This window comes from Ceratotherium simum, chromosome 9, assembly GCF_057802395.1.
Source record: "Ceratotherium simum simum isolate JZ-2026a chromosome 9, ASM5780239v1, whole genome shotgun sequence".
NCBI classification, from domain to species: domain Eukaryota; kingdom Metazoa; phylum Chordata; class Mammalia; order Perissodactyla; family Rhinocerotidae; genus Ceratotherium; species Ceratotherium simum.
Window position 1 is genome coordinate 13,940,672 of NC_141908.1, and position 17,986 is coordinate 13,958,657.

Here is a 17,986-nt window from a genome sequence, read left to right on the forward strand (position 1 = left end):
GCACCTCTCATAATAAACATTATTTGTTTACAATCTCATTTTTCCTATTAAACTGAGTTGAGAGTGTGATTGACAATATTGCTTATTTTTGTATTCCCTGTACATTGCACATTGCTGGGCACCTAGTAATCACTCAATTTTGTTTTATTGAATTGAATTGATGGAATGATAGCGACACCCAGAATAAACCATCTGAATGGCCTCTATCTAGGTAAAAATGAGTGCTCATTGACCCTTTGACCATCAAGCCTTTTGCATCCATTTCACATTTGGAAGGGTAATGGCAAATCTATATCTACTCTGATCAATATCACACTGCTCCTGAAACACTGCAGAAGGAGAGAGAGATTCTCTTAATGAGTTGCTTCTATGAGCAATTGTGCTTCCTTTTCAGTTCCCAATGGCTGCAGTGAGATGACAATAAATAAAAAGCAGATGGTGTTAGAGAGTTTGAACACTTGAGTGTCTTGTTAATAAACAAACTAGCTCTTGTAGAATTGTAACATTTTGTAAGCTTGTTGCTGCCGTTGTTCATTTGAAGTTAACACAAAGGTTACAGCACCACAGTGCTGAAACAGTGGACTGAAATGCAGAAATGCTAGCCCGCTTCATGGAAACAGACACCTCAAGTTTAGACATTAGAAAGTATCTCAAGTTATTGATTGAATTTTGGCAATTATTTAGTGATATTTTGATAATTTGCTCCCTTCTCTAGTTAAAACTAATAGCATATATGGCACATCTCTCCACTTATTTTGATAAATTTCCTGCTTTATTCAACTACAAGACAGATGATCCTCATTTAAAGAAATATTGTCTTGATTATGTAGATAACTGTCTAAATTACGTAGATAGATATATCACGATGTAGATATATCACGAACTTTATACTATATGTAATATCAACAATGAATCTGAAAATTAATATCATTATCTCCATTTAGATGTAGAAAGTGAGGTGCAAAGATTTTAAGCAACTAACTCAAGACCGTATAGTTAGTTATAAGTCTGGAATACAAAGCCAGGTCAGTTTGATTCCCTTCCATTTTCTACACTATCTCTTATGCAATTGGGTATATTATGGAGTTATAAAAGCTTTTATGAAATTGACAAAGCAATTCCCTACCAGGTTGGAACATGTCCTTCTCCTTTCTCAGCACTCACAAAAAAGGAGTTCTAATTATGCTTGTCAGTATTTACTAAGCACAAGACCATAATAAAACCACTAACTTGACCCAAGAAATTACACTATAAGCCCTCCTCAGTTCTACAAAGTAGTTTTACATATGTGGTTTATCTTGTTTCCAAAAATTGAAACATTGAATAGGACAGATACACACAGCTGTGTTTCTAGCTGAATAAAAGACTGTGGAAATGGGAAAGGAGGGAGTCCCAGGCATTCATTTAACTAATTACAAATCATTCAATTGACCAGGCATTGTCAAAAGTCTGCATTTGAAATGTCTCTGCAAAAAAATGATTTTTCCATTAGTTTTTCAACCCCAAATTTGGACATTGTTCTTTGGGGTGGCATGCCAAAACAGAAATAGTTTCTATAGGATAATTTTGTAAATTTTCTCTTTACTTTTGAGGATTCTGATTTCCAGCTGCACTGAAAGTGTTGAGCTTCTTTCTCTACGAATAAAGGAAAACTATTTTCACTTGAAGTGTACATAGTTTAAATTTAAGAATAAAATCATATAGCATATGATATATAAACTGTTTCTGACTGAACTAAACAAAAACCAAAATAGTTAGATTGTAAAGCATTTGCTGGCTGCCCCTTTCCTTCTATCTTCTAAAAAGGAAGAATTCTTGGCTCATTAGCCTCTCGAGCCTTCTTTCTGATGGGAGAAATGTAGAAAGGCAGAGAAGGAGAGCCGACTAAATTGTTCTGTGTGAGAATAAGATGTTGGGGGCATTAGATGTTGGCTGTTTCTGATGTGACAATAAACAGAGGAAGAGTGGAGAAGAGCAGAATTTGGGGTACAAGAGGGAAGATTATACAGGCAATTTTATGAAGATGAAGACTTGAAAGAGAAACATTTATGAAGAAATATTTTGAGAAATCTTTCAGCATATTCCTTTAGAACCCTTTTCCATATACTTTTTGTGAAATAACTTTGAATAGTCTATATATCTTTTCAAGTTTTACTTTTTGAGTCTTTTTTTGTCTTTCTTTTTCTTCTGTTATTAAACAAGCAAATGGGCTAAATATCATCCACTTTTGTTTCTCTTTGGAGGTTTGACAAATAGGATTTTGGATTTGACGTGCATTAGCTAGCTGTAATGCACCAACAATACCTTTTCAACATACCTACAAGGTTACTGTATTTAAGGTACGGGGGAATAGAGGTCAATTCAAAGTAAGCCATAGAGTTTCTTTTAATCCATCTCAAAATGAATAGAAATTGTGCAGACCTCTCTACCAATTAGAATTTAGACTTTGAGATAAATGAGCATAAGTAGTTGGATGTGTGGCATGTAGCACCGACTGTACACAGCATAAGGTTAGGACCCTGATTGAAAAAGTCTAAGGAACTTCCGGGCATTTCAGCATTTATCCCAGACTCCATGAACAGATAATTCCTTAACACACTGAAATCATTCCAAGAAGAGGAGAGGGGAATCGGTGGCAGACCTAATTGGATACAGATTTGACTGGGTTCAGGGTCATTGTAGATCTTCTGTAGAAAACTATAGTTCTATTGGAGATTAAGCTTCTGTGGTAGATAAACAATCAAGCCAGCTCTGTAGTCCCCAATTCCAAGTTGGAGAAAATCATAGCATTATTCCCTGATCCAGACAAGAAATAAAGGAAGTCTAGTCTAAATCAACTTGTGGGAAAACAGAAGAGTATTTGAGGCAGAGTCTACAGGGATAGGTTATGAGAGATGAGAGAGAGGGAGTGGGCCGTGTGTTCTCCCTGGATTTTGGCTTGGTAGGAGGATAGAACATGCCATCATCAACCAAGGCGGGAAATACACCAATAGAAACCAGTTTGAGGTAGTGCTGCTAGAAGTAGGATAAGGGTGGGAATAGTGGGTTCTGTTTTGTACATATAGCCTTTGATATATCTATAAGACATTTGCATGAGTTTTCTATGAAGCAGAGTACTATATGAGTCTGAAATCTTATAACTGGTGGCGCGATTGATAAAACATAATGGTAAAATAATCTATGAAGGAAGATGGGATGTGACGAGAAATTGAAGAAGCTAAATAGATTCAATGAATCTTCTCAATTCTGTATGGAAAGAGAACTTCTTAGCTGAGCAATAGTATTAAGTAGAAGTTCTTTAATTCACATCTATATCATTGCAGGAATCTTACTATGAATAGTATATGAGTGTTTCAAAGTTGCTCATATCTTTTGCTGATTCAAATCCTGCGTCAGCAAATCATCACATGACCTTGTACAAGGAACTTAACCTCTGAGCTTCAATTTTTTCACTCATAAAAATGGGTATAGATACTTAACCTTTAAAATTATTGAGATGATTAAATCTTATAATGTATGCAAAGCAATTACAACAGTGCCTGAGACCCTACAATGAATAGCTGTTTCTACTTCTTTTTAAACTCCTCCTCCTCGTTATTTTTATGATTATTGTTCTTGTTATTGCTTTTGACATTTCCCCTAGCTATATATGTAGACCCTATCTACCTGTTGATTGAACAAAATTTGCTATACTTTTTCACCTACATTAGATTATAATTACCATTGTAGTTCATTCTAACCTGGGTATGAGTTCCAACTCTGAGCAGCACCTGTGTGACATTGAGTAAGTCATTTAATCTTTATCAGCTTAAATTTCTACAATGCAGGCCCAGTATTTACTCCTGTTATGGGAAAAGATAGCTGCTAAGGGGCCAGCCCCGTGGTGTAGTGGTTGAGTTTGGTGCACTCCGCTTCTGTGCCTGGGTTCGTGGATTTGGATCCCAAGCGTAGACCTACACCACTTGTCAGCCATACTGTGGCAGCAACTTGCATATATCGTGGAAGAAGATTGGCACAAATGTTAGCTCAGGGCTAATCTTCTTCAGCAAAAAAAAAAAAAAAAAAGGATGGAATCATACCATAGGGATCAGTAGGTGTACCCCTTCATGTAGGGGTAATTTGTTTGGGATATTTGGAAGGACTTTAGTAATGTCAGAAAAGACTTCTATGCCTGCACTGACCAACCCATAGGGAACACATAGGGCTATGTAATTTTGGCACTACACAACATCATTCTGCCAGCACATAGCAAACTCAAATAGTTCCTCTAAATATTTTTCTTCATTCTTGATCATATTTCAACCAACTTCAGTCAACAGATTGATTTTAATGGGGTGCTCTGAGAATAGACTCTAATATTGACATATAGGTGATATTTGTCAGTGTTTGCTAGTTATTTTTTTGGTTTTCCAGCTGCTGCTATTAATTTTTCTTATTCTAAAAGAAGAAACAGAATATATTACTTGGAACACATGTCTTCATGGTTTGGAAACAAATATTTTAATAGGCTTTTTAGTTATTTAAATATAAATGGAAAGTTATTGTCTGGAATTTATACACTGTAAAAAATCAAGAACTAAACTGCTGTTCATAACAGTATGTAAGTTTCTCTTCACTGAGAGAAGAGCTATATTCTTGGAAATCATGTTATTGAGGAGGAAATTGAACTAAAATAAGAGAGAAAGGGAAGAAAGTGTTTTGACACCCTAGCCTCTAAGAAGGCTAACAAGTTTGTACTCTGGACGGGGACAGCATGATAAGGGTGTTTCTATTGTCTGGGGAATAGGCTGAGTTCCAGAAAACAGAAGAAGATTACAGTATAAGGTATATGGTTGTTCATGGGCAACAATGTAGAGCCTATAGACTCTAGGAATGATAGCATCAGCTACTTCAAAACATTGATTTTTAATATGGGAAGACTGGGATGTAAAGTGCTGTTCCAGAACAAAATGGTAGAAAAGACAAATGACAACCGGGATGGATTTGTAGATTATTTGAGAATTGTCTGGGAGAGGAAAATATAGTTAAATATTGAATTTGTTCAAGTTATCAGATAGATTGTGCTATTGTTATTTAGGCATAAGAGAGAAGTTAGAGGTAGTTACACTATAAAAATAATTTGAAAATATATTTCTAAGGCACTGACAATTTGTAGCCTTGTTAACAATTCCCTAAGTGGTTTGTACACAGTCACTTTAGTCCTCTGTCCCTGTTCAACTTCCAGTTCTAACAAGGGTAATTTATTGCTCCCACCCTCCCTATACAGTCTTCTCTAAGTGAAAGCACTTAACGCTGCATCCTCTGAGTTAAAAAGGGCAGTCAATAATTTTCCAGAGTTATATGTCAATAGTTATATCTTTTTATACTTCTCTAATATTTTTAGATCAATGTGATAGTGAACATAGTCAATATATATTTGTTTTTACTCCTTCTCAATATGAGAATAATGATGGGAGATAAGTATCTGTGCACATTATGCAATAAAAAAGTTCAATTTTCATTGTTTTGCTTAAGGATTCCTCGTCTGCATGTGTGAGCACGTGCACATACATGTGACCACACAGGCACACATTTCAGTCATCTTCTGGGATGGAGAGCTTGCCAGAGAAGTAACTTCAGGATGAATAAGTTCATACTGAGTTTCATTATTAGGATGATTGGAAACCATTTTTCTTGGAGAAAATAAATTAATAGGGATACTTATTGTTATTACTTCAGGTCGTAAGAAAGGCTAACAAGAGAAATAGAAATTCTAAGATTCCAGTTTGTCACTCTGACCCTTCCAGTATCTATAAAGACACGTATTTGCCCTGGACCAAGTTATTGTATAATCAAATGGTGCTTGAATCCATTGGCTTAAGACCTTGACAAGATACTGGCTAATCTAATAACCCAAATCCGTGATGAACTGTGCATGGATATAACTTGATAATGCATCTCTTCTCAGATAACATATTTTTGTTTCAACAAGGGCCGTCCTAGGGTAACGTAAATCAAACAAATCCAAATGTGTGAATTTCAGGTTCAAACCAAGAAAATAATTCTCGGTAGCGGAATCTTTTTTTGTCTGAGTATGGAAATGGCAGAAGCCATACAAAGGCTTAATGTTTCCAAAAATATCACAACATGAAATCAAAGGAGAGAAAGGGAGAGAAGGGAGTGGAACAAATAGCAAGCGGAAGGATCAAATCTCTAAACATCTGGGCTGTGTACATTTAGATAAATATTCTGACTTCATGTGGCTTCAATGAGTCAGAAAGAGCCTGTAAATCTTTAGAGATTGAAACATCTTTATTATGCAGTCCCATAATGAAGGAGCACAAACGCAATATTTTAATATGTCAGAATGTTAATGTTATCTTTCTGTGGCAGGAGAAAAGAAGTCTACATGAATAGGCATTGATTTCCTGACTGGGTGTTACTCAGTATTTTACCTGGTGTTAGTAACTGATAAGCCTTGCGCGGGATTTCATTATACAGCTCTGTTTCTCTCAGCTTTGTTCAGACTCTGATGCCAGGCCTTTTTGTTGGTGCATGTAATCTGATGGACTCCAAATTAAAAGCAATGAAAACCACATTAGTCCGTCCACTAGATGAGATGTTATTAAGAGTAATGGGATAATGCCATCGGAGCTTCATTTCTTAATGTTTGGTTCTTAGAACCCAAGCTTTCAGACAAATATAGACTGCCGTGAGTTATTACTCGTTGTCATACATGAATACTGATAAATTTATCACCTTTGGCTAGACGGATGTCATCTCTAAGATGATTTTTTTCCAGATGGTGGATGTAGAAAAGAGGAGGGAAGGTAATAAAATCAGGAAGTCCACACAGAGTCGACACATTGAAGAAAAGCATGTCATCCAAAGTCTGATAATAATTTCATTATTATAGTATGTCTACATAAATGTTTGATCATATTTGCTGAAGTATACTTCTGGTTTATTATCATACCCCTATATATGCTGTGGCACAAATAAGACACAATAAATTCAGATATTATAGGTAAGACTACAAAATTGCATCATATATTCAAGAGCAACATATATAATGTATTCCAACAGATAAGAAAAAGAAATATGTGAAATTATGGTTCCAAGGTGACATATTAGTGAAATCTGGAGAGGATTTAGGTCTCCTAATTCCTTTTTTTTTTTTTTTTGTGGGGAAGATTAGCCCTGAGCTAACATCCGATGCCAATCCTCCTTTGCTTGCTGGGGAAGATTGGCCCTGGACTAACATCCGTGCCCATCTTCCTCTATTTTATACGGGAAGACACCACAGCATGTCTTGAAAAGCGGCACATGGGTGTGAGCCCGGGATCCAAACCTGCAAACCCCAGGCCATGGAAGGACAGCATGCGCACTTAACCACTATGCCACCGGACCATCCCCTAGGTTCTCCTAATTCTTAATTTAGTGTGCTTTCTACTGCAACATGCTGGTTTTTCATGCAATTTCCCCTTACTTAGAACCCCACAGTGTCTTTTTATTCGTTTAGTTGTCCATGATGTCAATGTACTATTCAATTCAATTCGTGATGCCAATATACTATTCAATTACTTATATACCTAACCCATGGCATCATTAAACTATGCCTGCATATGAATAATTTGCACTGAGCAGGCTGGTAAACAAGTATCCTTTCAGAAGTGCCTCTCTGATAATTTCATGTTTATAGACCTAAGCACATTAAGTCATGAAAGCCAAAGAAAGTGATGGGAGTGTATATTTCAAATTGCTTGAGATAGATTAGACATGGATACACATAGTTCACAGCTTTTCCTTTACCATTCAAAAAACACGATACGTATCCAATATATTTCTTGAAAGAAGATGCTGTGGACCATTTGTATATTAGTAAGTCTAACTGCATAGGATTTCTTTGCAGGCTAATGGACTCTGTGTGTGTGTGTGTGTGTGTGTGTGTGTAAGAGGACTGGGAATGCACCATTAACTTTAACTCATGAGTGCTCTGGTAAAATCATATATATATATGATTTAATTTACTTTTAAGAACAAAAGAACAAACTACTGGGGCAATTGACACAGAATTCCCCATGAAAGAAGTAGCACATTCTCCAGTCTAGTTACCTTCCTTGCTCCTCTGTAAATGGGCATCATCAAAATCATTGTAGCTCTCTGTGTTCATCTCCATAAGGGCATCTTCTTGTAATGATGTACATTGTATACACTCACTGACGTTACCTGTACAAGGGGCTAAGGTGCATTTTTTTCCTTTGTTATCATTTCTATAGATTAAAAATAGATAAAGAATAACTTATTAAAGTGAGTAATATTGAAAGAGGGTATGAGATACAAAGTAAAATAGGGGAAAAGAATAATCAACTGGGATTTATGAAAAATAGATGATTGACTGAGAGCAGGACATGGATATAGGAAAGCAGGAAAAAAACCCCACACAAAACAAAACCGTGTGATAGTACCAGCTGAGAAATTAATGTGCACCAGTGGTACTCAACACAGATTGCTGGGGTGTGATTCAGTAGGTCTGGAGTCAGCCCAAGAATTTAATTTTTAACAAATTCTCCGTTGATGCTGATGCTGCTGGTCCATGGACCATACTTTGAGTAGTACAGGTGCATATGCACTGAGACCCTTTCAGTCCTGAAGGCTAGTATGAAGGTACAAGATAAAGTGGTTATTGTAGGATGAGAAACTGAAAAACAACAAAAAATGGATATGAGATAATTAATGTAAATTGTGCAAGAGGCAAAAATGTTATCTCCAAGAACCGTAAACACATGATCATTACAACAATTTTGTGACATCAGACAACAATGCATGAGTACACATCTATAATTAGTTATTTTTCATTCGAGCAAGACACACAATGCACATTTGTTCTGTGCCTGGGATTGTGTTATATGAAAATACAAAAGCAAAAATCCCTGCCTCCCTCGTCCCATCCCTCCAGGGGCTGCCAGTTTATACACGAGGTAAAGATGTAAACATATAAATGCAAACAATTACACGTAATCAACATGTCCTACTGCTTCACAGTGTGATTTCGCATCTCACGTCCTGCCCCAACCCTTGAGAAGAGAGATTTGTCTTTAATCCTCCCTCCTTTTGTTAAGTCCAAGAACCCCAAAGATTTATTCAACGCAACGTTGTTTGGCAAAAGCTGTAATATTTCACTCAGCCCAGCAGAGGGCCCGCTTCACACGGCTGAGCAAACAGACCCACCTCCGTTCCAAGAGTGACTTGGGCGTGTTCTGTCAGTGCTGCTTTGGCAGTCATGTCTAGAGGTGGAAGCGTGGGAAGAAGATCATCTCGCAAGTGTTATTGTTTATCTGTGTGGCCATGGGCTCTTAATGTCGTAATACTTTAAATACTTGAGAGGCACAGCTCTTTGATTTTTCAAGGATTCATGAGTATAGCAAGTCTAGTAGTTGTAATCACTCTTTATTTTTTTCCCCACAGTCTCTCATCTCGCAGGAATTATTTTATCTTGTACCTCCTTCCTAGCCTTCAGGACTGGGAGGGTTTCGGTGTGTGTACACCTGTGCTACTTAAAGTGTGGTCCATGGACCAGCAGCATCAACGTCCCCTGGGAATTTGTTAGAAATGAAATAGCTGACTTGTACGGAGTGAAATCGTTTGTGGTACTATTTGAACTCTCATTTTAACGTTAACTTTCAAACAAGGTCTTAAACAATACAGCTTCCACTCCAGGTCTCATCTCCATCTGCTCTCTATTCTTCCACTCCCTCCACAATGGCTTCTCGCTGTTTCTCCAACACATTGGGCACACCTCTACTTGTGTCCTGCGCACTCTCTGTTCTCTTTACTGGAATCTTGTTTGCCCAGATAATCAACTGCTGGGATCACTCCCTCATTTTATTTAGATCTTCGTTCAAGTGTCACTTGCTCTGCTAACATCACCTCACTACTCTAGTTAAAATGGGAACAACCTTTCCAACTCTTTCTCTCTCTGAATTCCTAGCTTTATTTTTCTCCATAGAATTTACTGTCACCTAATTTCTTTCTCTTCCTTCCTTCCTTTCTTCCCTCCTTCCCTCCTTCCCTCCTCCCTCCCTCCCTCCCTCTCTCTCTCTCTCTCCCTTCCTTTCTTCCTTCCTTCCTTCCTTCCTTCCTTCCTTTCTTTCTTTCTTTCTTTCTTTCTTTCTTTCTTTCTTTCTTTCTTTCTTTCTTTCTTTCTTTCTTTCTTTCTTTCTTTCTTTCTTTCTTTCTTTCTTTCTTTCTTTCTTTCTTTCTTTCTTTCTTTCTTTCTCTTTCCTCTCTCTCTTTATCTTTCTCTCTTTCTTTCTTTTCTTTCTCTCTCTCTGTCTCTCTCTCTTTTTCTTTCTTCCCTCCCTCCCTCCCTCCTTCCTTCCTTCCTTCCTTTCTTCCTTCCTTCCTTCCTTCCTTCCTTAATTTTCCCCACTAGGATGTAATTCTTTGACAATAGGAATTTTTTATCTGTTTTCTTAAGTATCTCTAATGCTTAGAACTTTGCCTGCCACATAGCATGCTCTCAATGAATGAATGAATGAATAATAAAGGTGGTGTGTCTACCAAACTTCCAAAGAAAGCCTTCCCTCAAAGCTTTCTTTCTTTAAAATTCATCAGAGCACTATTGGAAAGGAATGTGACAGTAGCAGCATAACAAGAAATCAACAATTTTAGCTGTATTCTGATTACATGTATTCATCATGACTTTAATGCACCTTTTTTTCTCCTCTAAAGTTGAAATTATATTGTTTTTGTTAATATTGATATTGTTCTTACCTGGAAAAAAAATGGTGACACAAAACACATTGTTTAGTGTAGTTGACAAAAAGAAAAAATTATTTCTTCACAACCTTTCCCATTAATAGGTTAGCAATGTTTACTTACATTATTAAATCTAATTAATATTTTATCTCATTATCTACTGTGAGAACAATTATTTAAAAGCTGCAAATTGTACACCAATTTTGTTAGAAAACTCTAAAATATGAATGGTGGGACCCTGAAAAACAGCTAGAAATTACTGTCTCATTAGTGCTAAGTCTCTATTAAGGAAGACGGAGAAATATGAAGCAAATTGTCTTTATCAACTACTATATTCAAATGGGCAATAAGGTGATAGTATAGGTTTACGCTATATAGAAGGGATAGATTTCGATGACAATTTTTTATTTTTATTTTTGGTGAAGAAGACTGGCCCTGAGCTAAATCCATTGCCAATCTTCCTCTTTTTGCTTGAGGAAGATTGTCCCTGAGCTAACATCTGTGCCAATCTCCCTCTATTTTGCATGTGGGACACCAAAACAGTGTGATTTGATCAGCAGTGTACAGGTTCGCACTCAGGATCCGAACCTGTGAACCCTGGGCTGCCTAAGCGGAGCACATGAACTTAACCACTATGCCACCAGGCCAGCCCCTTGATGACAATTCTTTGAGAAAAAAGAATCAGAGACTTTACATAAGGAAACCCACAAAGACAGTTTTCAGTACTTCACCCTCCAAGTACACACACACACACTCATAGTCCCATTTGAATTGCTATCATTGACAAAACAAATGCTTAAATGATTACCCCCACTATCATCTTTAGAATAAATTATAGCATCATCAGTTTTTCTTGGTTCGTTTCCTATAGAATCATATTTAGGTATATGAAAAATTCCAGTGTCTGAGTTGAAGAGAACCACATCGAAGTTATTTGCTGAGGACATCAGTGGTATAAATTTGACTTACTTTTCAGAATAATAACAGGATAACAAACCACTTGAGTTTTAATTTTCAGTTAATAGTGTAGGGTTATGACTATTAACACAATTTATCAGGCACTTAATAGAAACACTAAATGTTAGTGTCAGAAGAAATAATGTTCATTTAAATGCTGTGCAATGGAAAGGGTAGGGCATATAGAGTAAAGAGATTTAGATGAAGCCCTGGCTTCAGATCCATTTTAATACAGTGTCTGTGGAGAGGAAATTTAATGATGGCTAAATCATCAGTAGGAAGTTATAATAATTTTGGATCTACCTCACTCAGAGAGATGTTTTAAGAATCAAATCAGGGGTCGGCCTGGTGGTGTAGTGGTGAAGTTCGTGCGCTCCGCTTTGGCGCCCTGGGGTTCGTGGGTTCGGATCCCGGGAGTGGACCTACTCACCACTCATCAAGCAATGCTGTGGCAGTGTCCCACATGCAAAAAATAGAGGAAGATGGGCACAGATGTTAGCTCAAGGCTAATCTTCCTCAGCAAAAAGAGGAAGATTGGCAATGGATGTTAGCACAGGGCCAATCTCCCTCACCAAAAAAATAACAAAAAAAGAATCAAATCAAGTTGCTCTGAGCAAACATGTTAATGTAAAACACTGACCAATATAAGGACCTTGAATCTGACATAGGTTGAGGAAAATATATAGTTAGGGACATGTTTCTTCATTCTCAATCTAGGGTGCTTTTTCATATTTAGCTTTTCATGACATAAGTATAAAAAAGAAAAAATATTGGCATAGCAGAATCATATAAGAGTGGTTCTCAAGTGTAGTCCCTGGGCCAGCAACATCAGCATCCCTTAGGACGTTGTTAGAAATGTAAATTCTTGGGCCACAGTCATCCTACTGAATCAGAGACTGTATGGGGCCCAGAAATTTGTATTAGTTCTGCAGAAGGTTCTGATGCAACTTGAATTTTGAGAACTATGCCACTTTTTATATGAAGCGGTTTAATGTCTTTACCTATGGAGAGAAATGGTAAATAGTTCACTTACATTTCTTTTACTTTGCCAATAACAAAAGCCGCATGTTCCTGAAGGGTTCAGCCACTTCTTACTTCCCAGCCTCATCTCACACCAAGATCCCCCAGGCTCTCAGAGGTTCTGTCACGTTGTCTTTCCTTCAGTTCGTAAATGTCTTTCCTTCAGTTCGTGAATGTCTTTCCTTCAGTTCGTGAATGCGACACGGCCTTGGGGCCTTGCTGGAAATGTTCTCCCCCTGCCTTAAACTCCCCTCTCCCTTTCCTAAACATCTTTCAGCTCTCAACTCAAGCATTGTTTCCTCATGAAAATCTTTTCTAATCCCCAAAAGTGATCATATCTGCATGTTATGATTCTCTGTATTGATCTTTTATAGCACATATCACACTTTGTAAGAACATAATTTTGTGATTATCTGATTAATGCCTCCCTTGCCTACAAGAGTGCGTGCTGCATGTAATGAGTCCAGATCTGCTTTACTTCTCGTTAAATCCCCGCTCGCATGCTCAGTCCCTGCACGTGAAAGCTGATCAGGGACTATTGTGGAATAAGAGAATAAATTGATCCCGGCTCAGGTCAAGCTTGACATGAGGGAAGCCATGTTGTAGAAAAGAAGCCCCATTGTAACTCTGAATGACCTCTGCCAAATTAATCCAGCTGGCTATGCACCCTCCAGGAGATCTAACTGTTCTATAGATTTTACGACCCCTGCTTGTGCATGTACCTCCCAGCTGCGATAAGATGATAACTTTGTTGTTTTGATTTCCTTAGGAATGTGATGATCCCGGAACAGAGAGTCTATGTGATAACCATCATCAGTGAAAACTAAAAGATCGGATGTGGCGACTCCCAGTCTGTAACACCAGAGGGTCAACATTCCTAACCCCATCCCCAATAACCCACCAGCCTATATAACTGCTGTAAGACTTTGCACCCCTTAAGATGGTTTTTTTCAGACATTAGTCAGCCATCTTCCCTCTTGCCAGCAAGCTGTAATAAAAATGTCCTTCTCTCCTACCACCTTGCCTCTTGACTGTTGGCATGTCTTGCAGCGAGCAGAAGGCCCCACGTTGGGCAGTAACAAAATGATACTTAACTCTACTCTTTCAACTTACCGAACTATAGAAAATCTCTAGGAAATGGAAGACATAAAAATAAAATAGAACAATTATACCTGACCCCGTGAGGTTCAAACTTATAATTTAGGTCATTTAGTAGTAACCACTTAGTTAACATTTAACAGAATTTTCACAAATGACCTATATATTGAGGAGTGATTTGCTAAGGTTGGATATTTTATTATTTATTGAGCTAAAAGCAATTAATTCATTTAGGATAAATTAGGCTGCAAGTAACAACAAAAACAAAACAGCTACAAATAGCTTGTAGAAGAGGAAACATATTATCTTACCAAACAAAAATCAGGAAATGGGGTGGTGCTGTGTTTGGCTCAGTAACCAGCTTACAGACATTATCAAAGATAAGATTTTTTTTTTTAACTTTTTAAAATTTTTAAAAATATTTTCACTTGGCGGTCTTTATAGGAGTGTCTTTATCTTTAATACTGTCTCCTCATCATTCCTTTACAAATTGTCTATGGCAGTTTTTGTGCTGCATCAGCAGAGTTGAAGAGTTGCAACAGAGACCTCATAACTTTCAAAGCCTAAAATATCTACTATCTGGGGGCCGGCCCCACGGCTTGGCAGTTAAGTGTGCGTGCTCCGCTACTGGCGGCCCGGCTTCGGATCCCGGGCGAGCACCAACGCACCGCTTCTCCGGCCATGCTGAGGCCCTGTCCCACATACAGCAACTAGAAGGATGTGCAACTATGATGTACAACTACCTACTGGGGGGCTTTGGGGGAAAAAAAGGAGGAGGATTAGGCAACGGATGTTAGCTCAGAGCTGGTCTTCCTCTGCAAAAAGAGGAGGATTAGCATGGATGGTAGCTCAGGGCTGATCTTCCTCACACACACACACAAAAATTTACTATCTGGCCATTTACAGAGAAAGTTTGTCAGCCCTGACTTAAACTATAAAAAAAATATGAGGACCTAATTATCCATTACCACACATCTCTATCTCTTATCATTGGCACATTTGTAAATGAGGACAGAGCTGGTTTTCACACTTTTGCAATTAAGTGACAAGTCCTAAGGCAGTTTTGACTTATGTGTCATTTCAGTTGGGCTCCACAGTGATGCTCCTAAACTCTCCAGATATGATCGAGCCACATGAAGAAAGAAAGGAAGGGAAGACATAAAGGAAGAGAACCAAAAGGAAATAGAATTTTTAATCCCAAAATATCTTCTAGAAAAAGCCACCCTCTTTCCCTACAGTACTGTTATCTAATTATGTGTCCATGAGAGCAATGTTTTGTCCATGATTCATGTCCAAGCTTCTCTCTTTAAAGTTTGAATGCAGAGCATGAAGGAGGAAAGTATGGCACTCAGAGACTTCTTAATAAGTTAGAAGATATGACTATATCTCTCTCTGTGTCTCTATTACGCATCTATGCTTCCCCTAAAATTCCTTGTCAGTGGCTCAGGTCTTGGAGAAAAGCTGAAGCACTTACATATCAATCAGTGCCTAAGACAAGATTACAAAAAGTAGTACTTATTTTTTCATTTGTTCATCATCACAATATGAAACCTCAGCTGCCATTTTTCCCACCAAATAATAAGTTTTCTACTGCCAGAAATAATGGAAAAATTAAGCATGGACAGAATCTATACACTTATTTAGTGTAGTTAGGTACTGTCTCCATATAAAACTGAAATCTGCATGAAACGTGGAAGTTAGAGCTAATTATTTGGATGTCTGGTCTAACCCATTGTAGGACATTTATAAACATTTAGATGACTGAATATCTAAATGTTTCTTTTAGACTTTGATACATATATATAATCACAGCTACTCTTATAACACCTCTGTAGAGTTTTAATTCTATGTTGAAAACTTATTATATATGCTTTTCTAATTTCCTTTTCCCTACAACAGTATACAGATGACAAAACTGAGGCTAAAATCATAAAGGTAATGAGATTTGTTTCTGACAATCCAACAAAAAATCTAGTTGTGCGTCAGCTCTGATGGCCTAGTGGTTAAAGTTCAGCACTCACAGCTTCGGCGGCCCAGCTTCACTTCCTGATTGTGGAACCACACCACCCATCTGTCAGTTGCCATGCTGTGGTGGTGGCTCACATAGAAAAACTAGAATGACTTACAACTAGGATATACAACCATGTACTGGGATTTTGGGGAGAGGAATAAAAAAGAGGAAGATTGGCAACAGATGTTAGCTCAGGGCAAATCTTTCCCTGCAAAAAAAAAAAAAAAAAATCTGGTTGTAAAATATGCACTATTTTTGCTATTTATGTTCAATTGCTTATGAGTATATTATTTATACCTCCTTAAGTTTAAAATCTGAACCATGCATGCGTGTGCGCACACACACACAAAAATAGATATTTACTTGTTGCTGTGTGGGCAGGTACAATGTATTATTCACTTTTTTTTTAGTCCACAATTGAAGCATAGTGTTGAGCACTTATTAACTACTTAATAAAAGGTTTCTTTTCCATGACATGTCTTGTTTTTTCAACAAACATTCATTCATGCCTGAATTTCAACTATGCTTCAATAATTACTCTTAAATTCATGTTTCCACCCAGGCTTCTTCCGTGAGTTCAACACTCATATTTACAACTATACACTGAACAACATTATTTAAATAGTTCACAGAATACCAACTCCTATATGCTTTAAACCAAACCCATAACTTGCCTCCAGATTCTTCTAGTTCCCTGTCTTCTCTGGTGCAATGGACAGAACACCAGCCAACCAAGCCAGTACCCCAGGACACTTCTCCAATTGTCATTAATTTGATCCTCTCATTATCTCTCAGTTCTGGTTCATATTTTTAGTCCAATTGTCAAGATTTAATTCATTTTCCACCATATCTTACTTAAACTTTCTGAAATAGGTACCTAGTTGCACTGATTTCAGTCTTGCACTCTCTGAGTTGTTCTCCCTCACTGTTGCCTATTATTGGTTGCTTAAAAGACACATCTAATCACGTTATTCCTCACAAGGTACACCATTGCCTTTAAGCCTCTTATGCCTTTCCAGACTCCTCTCCCTCCATCCCTTGTGCCCCTTACACTGCAGTTATCCTCAACTCTTACAGTTCTTCGTATATGCTTGGTGTAAGCCATATGCTTCTGCCTACCTGTGCCTTTGCTTAAGCTCTGTCCTTTCCACTCCTGTCCTCCTTCCCCACCTTTCTCCCTTCATGTTCACTGCCTGGAAATTTCGATTTTCCTTAAGAGTCAGCTCAAATATCATCTCCTCTGATATCCGTTTCCTGATCCTTTTAGGACGTTACACGATCTTCTTCTACATAAGAACACTCATTGAATACTAATATTTTCTCGATTCTCTCTTGCCGATTCAGCATCCCTGGACTTCTTTTAAGGGCTTTACTGCATTGCAAGAGAAACTAAGAACCTCATTTTCCAGAGTCTTCTTCTCTTTATGGGTCTGGCTTTGAGTTTTTCCAATAAGAAAAGCTCTTTGGAAGTCTGGAAGGGAGAAAAGAAGGAAGAGTCATTGTTCTCTGAGTACAGTTGTTGTCAGATGTGTGGAGCAGACAGGAGATTCAGTGGCTTCCTAATGAGCTTCTAAGAACCACCGACTTTGCTGCTGCAGATGGAGTGTTGATTAGAGTTTCTTGGAGATTCCCTAGTAGCCTTGCAGTGAACTTTTGAGGATGACTTGCTTTAGCGCTTTAGGGTTGATCTTCAGTCTTCAGTGACCTTGTCACAGTTTCCCTGTGATGGCTTGGTTCTGTGTCAGCTAATCTGTAGCTGTATTTCACAGAATTTTCTCCTCTGCGGGGTTCTGGGATAAAGTTGACCTCTAAAGAAATTCAGTGAAATTTGTAAGGTGAAAGTGAAGCAGCATTCATGGATATTCTTGACAGGTCAGTGTTGGTTCAGGCTCTGCATCAGCTTGTGTTGTGATGAGTCCACTGTTTCGCTTTGTGGGCATGTAGCAGCAGCCCAACGTACAGCTCTCACAGCTTCTTCAGTATCTCCTCTAGCTTCTCTGACTCCCCAAACAGATGCACGTTTAGCTCTGCAATGAAGGACACCAGCTTCTATTTCAGGTTGCACATATCACAGAAGGCAAGGTTAGAAGCCATGAGAGGCCCACGTGGGTTCCAGCTCACCCTCACGGGTCACATTTTGCCCTTACGCATTCCAGTTTG

The 17,986-nt window shown here is 38.0% G+C and overlaps 1 long non-coding RNA gene across 1 annotated transcript in view; it reads right to left on the reverse strand.

The window, feature by feature from the left end:
• Positions 1 to 17,986, reverse strand: part of LOC147916239 (uncharacterized) — a 72,253-nt gene that overhangs the window by 30,143 nt on the left and 24,124 nt on the right. The gene's annotated exons all lie outside the window — the stretch shown is intronic.